Here is a 10,474-nt window from a genome sequence, read left to right on the forward strand (position 1 = left end):
TTTAAAGACAATGTTCCTTTAATCTACCCTCCTCAACTCATGCTTAATCAAACCAATAACTCTGATCAAACAGTCATCTACTTAGATTTACAAATATATCTTACCACTTCTGCCTTATTAATTGAAATATTTGATAAACTTAATGAATTTAATTTCGAATCTGTTCCATTAATAAGGGAAAACAAATGAATCATAAAGGAAAGTCAGTGTAGATCCTCCCCCCCCCCGAAAAAACAGTCACCATACTTAGAGAGCAACAGACATCCACATCAGATGAACAATTCCAGACATCAATAGAAATAGCTTTATAAACAGACACCTGCACTGCTAACAAAAGATTGAAGATCATATTTTCCACGCCTTTAGTGACAACTTAAATTATCCAGAAGAGGTCAATACCTCTTTCCATCCAGACTACAATTTAATCATTTAGTTCAATTGAGTAGAATTTAAACTGCTCTGTGTAAATTATTTTAAATATTTCGGTTCTTTGTTTCTGTCAGGCGATCTGATCAGATAGACTTCTACAACTTATAGATTTTCAAACTTGATATTTTATGGTAATTTTCCATAGGTTTCTACTCGATAAATTTGACATGGTTTCGACACTGTTCATACACTGTAAAGGGCTTTTCTCTTATGTAGGTTTCTAAAATAAAAATAAATAAATAAATATTTAAAAAATGCAAGACAAACAAGGCGTCTAATTTTTTTTTCTTTGCAGAATTGTATTCAGAATATGTTTTCCAATCTACTCACTACTAGAACTGCAACTATGACTACAGCTCGCCCTATAACTGCAACTTTTACTGCTGCTACTACAGCTCGTCCTACAACAACTGGAATTATCAGGACTCTTTTGCGGATTATTGGTTTAGGAAAAAAATGAAAATATCATGATCTCCATCTGTGGGTAACAATTTCATTTTATCCTTTATAGTATCATACAAAAATTAAGACAAATCTAAAACTCTTGCATTTTAAATGAATAACCGATAATATATTGCTCCATAGTTCTCCTAGTGTGACACATGTATCAATTATGCAATGTTGTGAAGCGTAATTTCACGTAAGGCTAAATATCATAGAGCAAAAGAGTAATGCCATAAAATGAATTGACAAAGAGTTTGGTAAATGAGAATAAACTCTTTACCATTTCACTTCTATTAATTCTTGTTGGCTGTATTTTTTTTGTGGAAATACGTATTCGAAACATTTTGAAGGTTCATTCAAATGCTCAAAGTAAATAGAAATTAAAGAAGAATAAATGTGGAACTGTTTTTGTGTATTTACAAATAAGCTAGGAATGTATCGCGGTTTGTTATCGCTATTAATACTAAGAAGAAGGGTTCTGACGTGGGCGTTGCCAAAAATAATGCAAGGAAGCATGCTTAGGCAACACTAGCCAAAATTAAATAAAATTTTAATTAAAATAAAGTAACATACTAATGCCAGCCAGCTTCTCTCACTTACCTATTTTTTTCAAGTATTTATCTTCTCCTTAAACTTATATAAACTTTCAACCTTCACAAGAGGAACGGAAGTTTATTATAATAGTCAATCACCCGATGGCTAAACGAAAATTTCCGCATATTCAGTCTATAACTAACCCTCTGAATTTTAATATACCACCTCTTGGCGTATGACAAGCGACAAAGCATAAAAATTTGGCTTTTAATTTTTCTCTCTAAATAACCACTGTTATACCATGTGAGTTTTTAAAAGTTAATTTTTTTAGACTTATTGGCTAAATATACTATACAACTGACGTTTCGAGAACCTTGCCGTAATCCATCATCAGACCTTATTCAGCTGTGCTAAAGGACAAAAAATAAATTGTAACACTTAATTATTTATGTGCTTTTCAAAAAATATCCAATAATTTGTTAATTATAAGTTTTTATACAAATAAAAGTACACGTAAATTCTACAATCCTTTAAACCAACCAACAGCACAGTAGAAGAAAATTTAAAGTACCATTCTTTATAAAAATATTCGAGGCTAACTCTATGAACATAAAATGAGGTATATAATTCAATATCAACATTTATTTCAACATCCGTAAAGGGTCATTAGAAGAACAACACAAAACCAAAAAAAGAAAGCTTAGACAAGAAAGACTGCCAACCCATCTCCTCCCTTTCCCTTACACAAATCCAAGACGAGCATAACCACACCCTAAGCCTTATTCACAAATTTCTTCGGAGTGAGGCTTAGCTATCCATTCCGAAAAATCACCTCAGATGCACATTTGAACAACAATGAAGCATTGAACTCCAGGATAACCGACCTGACAACCTGAAATGGGTTGCCAGGTCGGTTAATAAGATGTCAACATCAAGCCCTATGCCCAACATAGGTATGAAAGAGCTGTTAATAGCACTTCTTGACTGAATGTAGGCGACTTAGTCATTCGGCATGGCATGAGACTGTTAACAGGTAAGCCAGCATCTTTTATGCTTTTACGTTTATTTGTACAGAAACTTACACGTTATTCATTCGAATTCTGCCAGAACCTTCTTCCATTCCTCTTCTATTCTGGATATCGCAACCTTTGAATACCTCACTCTTCGAAGAAAACCCCTCTCTTGGCTAATCTGACCAGTAGACATGTTCAATAAGTGTGAAAAATTAGGTCAAATGGTCGGCAATAAGAAATGTACTGACTAGAAAAAAAAGAAGCTGTTCAGTCAAAAGTAGAACCATTGTGCGTGTTCATCTGCTGTTTACAAAGTAAAAGTGTATGAAACGTTGTTTTCGAATTGATTTAGAAGAATAATACTAGATGATAACTGAGCAAATAGTCAGTTGTCATCATATCTAGCTGAACAACTGAGAGCATTATTCGGTTGTCTTCGCTGCTGAAAAATTCCCTCAGAAGAACTTAAATTTATTCATCTGGCTGTATCAAATGTGTAATGAAGTGCTTAGCCAGAAATTTGTTGAAAATTGACTCGTGATATACGAACAGGTACTGAAAAGAAATAATCAAGCATCAGAATAAATGATTTTCTTTCAAATGGGAAATCTGTAAACCGAATACCCCCGTCCCTTAAAGCGATGCAAGCCATTATGAGTCAGTCTGGAAATTGAGAACAGAATTGCCTAATATTAGGAATATCCCTCCGAATACCTGTTCCCTTGAGATTTCTATAGTAGAGGTGGTGGAAGCACTGGTCAGAGTTTACATACCATTATCCCAGACACGGTCAACTGGAAACAAATCTCGCAAAAAACTAAAACGTTAGCTGTGCCGAGTGTCATTTCGTTTAAATACAATGTGCAAAAATTATTAGGTAGATTCTGTCCCCAGCTGATCCATCACAGACTGTGGCAGGTGTATGGGCTACAAAAAATCAGAAAAATACTTGAGGAGAGTGTGCGCCTGCAATTCACTGATAGAATAGGTCAACGGTGCTAGTTAACCGGCTTTCAGCGTGATATGATATTCAGAGCCAGACGTACCAGTGAAAGTATCATGGGCAGTACAACAGTGGCATGCAAAGGGTATTTCTGAACATACATTTGTTAAAGTGTAGTAAAAGACAGTCTCGGGATTCAAATCTTGTCAGCTAAATCAAGCAACTGCGGATGCAGTTTGCACAAGAATATTCACACTGGACATAATTTGAGGAAAGGATAAATGTCCTCTTGTTGGACAAGTTTCGGTTCCATTTATTCCATACTGACAGCAGCATGAATCAATGGAGCTATTTTGCCACGTGTCCACAATGCAAACTGGTGGTGAAATTGTTTTTGTAACACACATTTCCTGATATTGATGGATCAACTTCCGAATGCTATAGTCTATTGAACATTAATGCAAATATGAAGGAAAACACCTGGTCGGCAACGGCGGTTTCTTCCATCAGAAAGTAATAGCTGATAGGGTGAGAAATGTCAGAAAGTAGGGATCGTTCACGAATGGTTGCAAAAGCACGATGGTATTTTTACCACACTTCACTAAACCGCTGAGAGAGAGAGACTTACGCCATTGCAGTCAGGCCATGTTAATTGCAATATATGGCACACATATTTCACTACACTGGTAAAAAAATATTTATTTATGGGCAGATTTACTCATTGTGAGGGCTGAAAACCAACCCGGACCTACTCTAGAAGGAGATACTTCTTCCAATTTTGTCGATAAAATTAAAACCTTACTATTTTTTAATTTTTTGTTTTATTTACTTTTAGGTTTTTGAAGTCCTGGAAAATGATATGGAAATCTCCTTCATGAACGGAAATAACCGGGGACTAGCTGACAAAACAGTAGAACTATGGAACGGCGCCTGTGCTGTAGCTCGTGAACCTGTTCAAAAATAGACGAATTCAATAAATTATAGTTATGCAATATAGGAAATAGAATAAAGAATGTTTGCAAAATTAATGATGTTTTTATTTCTTTTACAAATCTATTTGTCATTAACAATCACAGAAAGAAAAATAAAATCCAAAATTAATTGGATACATTTAGCATATAATACAATTCTGTCAACACGCTTGTCTATATTTGGCATGCCGTGATTTTTCCAGAATTTGAATAATTTTTCTTTCATTTTTAACTCTTCAGACATGTAGCTTGTAAAATTTACCAGTATTCTGCGTCTCCTTTAAAATAGTTATTTTTAAGCGATAATAGGTATCAGGAACTTTTCATGGTGGAATATGCAAACAAGGGAGCTTTATTACTAATGGCAAAGAAGCTGCAAATGTGATTTTATTCCATAAAAAATCTTTACGTTTTTCCCTAGAACCTATGAAAATATAAATATTTGTATTTTGTGTCTCTATTTCTTAAGGATTTTAATTGGTTTAATACCAACATCAAGATAACTGGCAACAGTCTGTCAGGTGTAAATTAATAAATTAAATTGCACATACACACACTGAACGAACTTGGGAATGATAACAATGTGGATGTGGATCTACCACACAGAAAAAATGAACCCAAATTTAGCCTGCTGTTTAATTAGCCAAAATTAAACTACAAATCTACAAGCAAAAGAGATGTGGGTCGAAGAAGACAGCGATGGAGAGATCAAGACCACCTCCAAGAGCTACAACGGCTTAGGTCTTTTAAGACCTAAGCCGGACCAAGTTCATGATGATGAACACAAAAACCCTTTCAATTAGCAGAACACTAGAGATTGTAGTATCATGAAAAAAAGAAATTGCCACCATCACTGTCTGAAGATTATGTTAAGTAAAAGGAAGACTATTCACGATATTCTGCCTATATTTTTTGTCCGATAGAAACTTTCTTAGTTGCAATCGTGGGCCTGAAGAGTTGGTAATATTTGGGCTGGGAGGAACCTGTCGGTCAGTACAGGCCTGTTAGTACCAGCCGATAATCAGGTTTCGCTCTGAGATTGGACTGTGGAATCTGCCATAAGCACAGTTCAACAAAAATTTAAAAAAATTAAATATGAAATTGGGCATTTTTCTTTTGTCTTTCTGGATGTTTTGGGCCCCTCCAGTAATGTCCATATAGTGCAAGGAAGTATTAGTAATGACCATATAGTGCAAGGAAGCTTAAGGCTTATGTTGCAACAGCAAAAAAAAAAAAAAAAGAATAAAACGATATTAATAAAACATTAAATTAAATAAATAATAAACGAAAAGAAAATAGACAATCTATGTGTTTTCTTTCCCCCGTAGGTAACTATATAAGTGACTTTGAATTTCCCCAAACTATCAGTCTTTACCACCCATGTAGGTTACTTATTCCAGTAATTTATAACTCGCTAGCTAAAATAAAACCTTCAAGCAATCCAGTCTAAACGTTTCTCCCCCCCCCCCATAACTTGAATTTATGGCCCCTAGTTCTAGAATTATTTATAACAGTGAAAATTTCATCCTCATTCATTTTACTTATGCCTCAGAGCCTTAAACAATCTGCAACCCACATATTCGAAGTCTTTCCTAATATGGACACCCCTTTGCCGATCTCACCAGGCGAGTTACCCGTCTTTGGACCCTTTCAAGAAGCATAATGTCTTTCTTTAGGTGCGGTCTCCATATTTGAACACAGTGTTCCAAGTGTGGTCTAACAATATCTTTTTATAATGGGATTACGGCGTCCTTATCTCTACTAGCAAATGTTCGATAAATCATCGCAAGAACACCATGGACTTTCCTTGCAACCTGTCTACAATGCTCGGAGAACTTCATGCCTGACCGTATCGTAACTCCCAAGTCCCTTTCTTCCACTACTGACTTTAATTCAACTCCACCAAGTGTATTAGTTATTTTAGGGTTACTGTTTGCCAGGTGTAAGTCCTTGCACTTTGCTGGATTAAAGCAAAGCTGCCTTTTTCTGACCATCCCTGAAGTCTATCTAGGTCACTCTGAATAAGCTCTGCTTGGTGGTGATCTTTAACTACTCTACACATAGGTTTACATCATATGCAAATGTAGACATCACGCCCTTCATCGATGTCATTTATGAAAATCATAAACAACAGGGGTCCTAATAGCGATCCTTGGGGAACCCCACTTCTTACATCAACCCAACACCCAATCTGAGGAATGGCCATTTATCACAACCCTCTGCCTCCGGTCCTGAAGCCACCTTGCTACCCACCTAAGGATTTCCCTATGTTTCCAAGTTCCAGTGTACTCCATGAGTTTAGAAATAATTTAGGGTAAAATTATTTGCTTCCTTCTCTGTGTGTTCAGAGGTTTATTCTTAATTTTATTTAGACAATAAAGGTCTGCAGTTTCACTACGCACTTCGTTATTTTCAAAATCTGAATTGGAATTTTTTTATTGTCGATTCTGTTACCGTCTTTCACAACACCCACGAGAATTGAACCTTGTTGTGGAGCTTTATATAAAAATCTCGGTTCGAAGAACACCCTCAGTTCTGGCTTTGTTTAGTGGCTGATACCTCATACACATGCATTCTGTTTGATAATTATTTTCTTTTTTCGTTATATGTTTAATGTGTGATTTTAAAATTTGCACCGAAGAAAACAAAGCCATGAGACCTTAGCATTTCTTGTCTTTAAATTTCGAGTATTCGATGCTTAGAGTTATCTATCTTGAGGCAAAAACGCCCGAGTTTCCTGCATTGAGAAAAATCCATAACATCTTCGTCCGGGTCACAAATAACTCTGCCACAGTATAAAAAATTCTTCCCATCTCAGCAAGAAATACTTCTCGATTAGGGTCCCCAACGTTCCTGCTGTTGGGAATTAAAGGATTAGGCAGTTCAGAATTTCCACTGAAGCAGCAAAAGCTACGATAGATACACGTATCATGTCTGTGAATTCGGTGCAAAACTCAAAAAGGAATCCTTTACTTATCGGAGACAAGCAAAGTAGTTTTAAATTTGTATTGTAAATTCGATTTTATTTTATTTCAGCTGTGCTGAACAGAAAAACTGTCTTTGAAAAGCTTCTTCTATTTATTCTCAATTTACGCAGATTTGTAAATTTTTCCCTTCAACCAAATTTCGAGTTTTTAATTCATTATCAATCGAATTATTCTAAGTTGTTGTTTCTGTTGTAGAACTACAACATTTTGGGGACAGAGCAGGATTGTGATTTTGTAATTAATAATTTGGTGTATATTATTCTAGTTTTCTGGAGAAAAAGGCATGCAGCCCTTGACAAAATGCATCACACAGTGCAGTTGACAATGACAATTGCAATTCATCACCTGAATAAAACAGAAAATACACAAGAGGGTTCACAGCACATTCAGAACTAAATTCATTTATCTCGGTTTCAGATACCAATTACCAATACAGGTTTTTAAGAGATACTCCTCGAAAAATCCTCCCCAAACCCGATAGAAAAGACTGGGGTTCGAATCCTGTCAATGACGAGAGAATTTCTGTAGGCGTTTTTCACATTTCACACCGTGGCTAAGTTAGTCACCTCAGACGAGGGTAATATGGTTTTATTTTCCTGAACGTCGGCTTTTTTCTTTTGCAAACAACAATCGACCTCAGTATATGAGCAATTCACAGAAACGATGTACTAAAGCCTCATAACCTTATTTACTTGGGCATTTAACACATGCACTTACGCGAAATAATATTGGTTTAAAAATTCAAGAGCGAGCAAACAAATTGTTGGAAACTTTCGATTATATATTTTAAATTCAACGTTTATAAAAAAATTAAAAAAAGTTCGTATTACCAAAAGAAAAAAAATGTAGATGCAAAGGAGTTATGAATCTTCGTTAGTATTTATACAATAAATATTATATGAGAATCAAATAATCAGTTAGGCAAGGAATCTTTCTCTGGTTCCTATCGTATTCTTCTTACGTTAGTCTCTTATGACAAAGGGATTTTAATGCTAACTTCATTCAGATAAAAACAATAATGAATAAACTCATTAAAGCATAAACAATGTTTGCTAAATTACAGAATTTTTAGATTTTTCTGCTGAAGTTGAAGACAGGTCTGCTGGAGGACATTTTGAAAGCAAACCCACAGGGTACACAAAATCTCTATCCTCTTCAGTTAATCCCTGTCCAAGAAGTTTGTTTTCTTCCGTATAAAATTCCTTAATACCTTCTCACACATAAAATTTGATAATAATAAATCATGTGATTTAATTTTTCATATTGCATATCAATTCAAACGCATTTGCATCCCAAATTTCATTGAGTTTTATTTATTATTTTTTAAACTATTGCATGTCGCTCTTTCTCACCTCTAACAACCTTTTCATCACACGACAAGAGCTACACAAGAATTATAACTATTGAGAATGAGATATTTATAGAAAGGAGGATCCTCTTGACAACAGTATGGCCGTAACACCTTCGTACTGTTATCAATAGTGGGATTTTTTCCCTCGCCCCAACACAGTGTTCACAATCGTTGTCATTCAACACCGTTGGAACAGGCCTCGGTTCAAATACCTTTGCGATGGGAGGAGAGAATTTCATGACCTTTTGTTTTTTTCATGTTATGGCACAGTTCGTCAGTCTTGACTTAGAATATCATGGGATTACTTTCGGAAACTTGTGTTTGCCTTTGAGAAGCCAGACAAAATAATCCTTAAATATTCTCAATCCAGACAGACAAAAAGAAAAAAAAAAATAGGATGCATGAATACAGGCTTGAAGAAGCCTCCATTTCTTTTACGACTACTATAAAGTTAACCATACTTGGATGATCACTGCTGATGGCATATAAAGAGTCGAGAAAAATGTACCAACCAATGAATCATCAAAAAGGAATTGTTAGAAAACACGGAACAATTTCTTTACTGTTATTGCAAAAGCAGCTTTGAATATTTTCAGATGTGCGTCATCACCAAACAGTGAAAAGCCTTTGAATGCTACTTGATCTGGCAGTGACCTCTAAACTTCATGACTGTATAGATCAAGGTTGTGAACAGTAGCGGAATTAAATAGCTCTTAATTCAGTCATGACCTTAAGAAGATCCCATAGTGACAGCAACGGAACGATCGGTATCCAAATGGGCCTAATAGGTTGATCTATGGGCGATCAGGATAATGAAACATGGTGAAGAAAGAGATACGTCACGTTTAGTTAAGTTCTGAGATAATATAGTGCGTAATGAAAGCTTTTAATTTACCACGGCAGTCGACTTGTATTCATATCGAGCTGCTCGCATAATATGAATAATAAATAAGACCCTAAGACACTTTGATTTAATCTATACAAGAACTTCACCTATTTCATTCGTGTTGTATGCATTACATACATAAGAAATGAGTGCTGAGTAAGATAGATTAGAATAAATTACAATAATAATTTAATAAATCCCTGGATCAAAATTATATATATTTTATTATATATAATACATAAATACACAAAAATTAAGAAATTGAAAAAAAAGGTACTGAAAATATATTAATAGCATAATTAATTGGTACATATATATTTTTTAAATTGCTGTGCAGGAAAACGATATCATCAACAGTTGCCGAGTTCAACTGTCAATTTCTTTCTTCGATGAGAAATCCCCGGGCAGGAAAGATCTTTTTCAATGGCTGCACTGTTGACTGGATGGAAAAAATGAAACGAGTCACAGCTGCAAGATTTGGAAAAAATACATGATGGTTTAACAACACTTCAACAACTGGACATCATCTCCATCGTCAGAAGTTTGTTTTGGAAGTTTCATTGTGACATAATTTTGAATTTCGTCGGGTGGAGATTCAATATTTTCTTCACTTGAATCTTCCACCTCAAATAAATCGTATTCCTTCTTCCTTCTTTTTCTTTCCGTCTAATAGATAGACATTTACTTTTAAATTCAGATATAATTTCTCCATCCTAAACTGCAGGCCAAGTGAGTGCTGTTCTAGTGTTCTAAACAGAGACTATAGTTAATGTAGAGTTGGCTTTTCCGAAGCTTCCAATGCATCTGAAGCTTTTGAAAATTGATCCAGAAATGCTACCATATTTGCTTTTCAGTAGGCATTCAAATTATCAAGACGGTGCTCCTCCAATCTGCCCAGAAATATTTCCTTAATATA

General features: G+C 35.1%; 1 long non-coding RNA gene across 1 annotated transcript; it reads left to right on the forward strand.

The window, feature by feature from the left end:
- Positions 1–873: 873 nt before the first annotated feature.
- LOC150076157 (uncharacterized) lies at positions 874–4,389 on the forward strand. Its single transcript, XR_016547796.1, has 2 exons — positions 874–909; positions 4,199–4,389. It is a non-coding gene; the product is annotated as an uncharacterized LOC150076157 (long non-coding RNA).
- The last annotated feature ends 6,085 nt before the right edge of the window (positions 4,390–10,474 follow it).

This window comes from Mastigoproctus giganteus, chromosome 13 (assembly GCF_048544385.1).
Source record: "Mastigoproctus giganteus isolate SK-2022 chromosome 13, ASM4854438v1, whole genome shotgun sequence".
NCBI lineage: Eukaryota > Metazoa > Arthropoda > Arachnida > Uropygi > Thelyphonidae > Mastigoproctus > Mastigoproctus giganteus.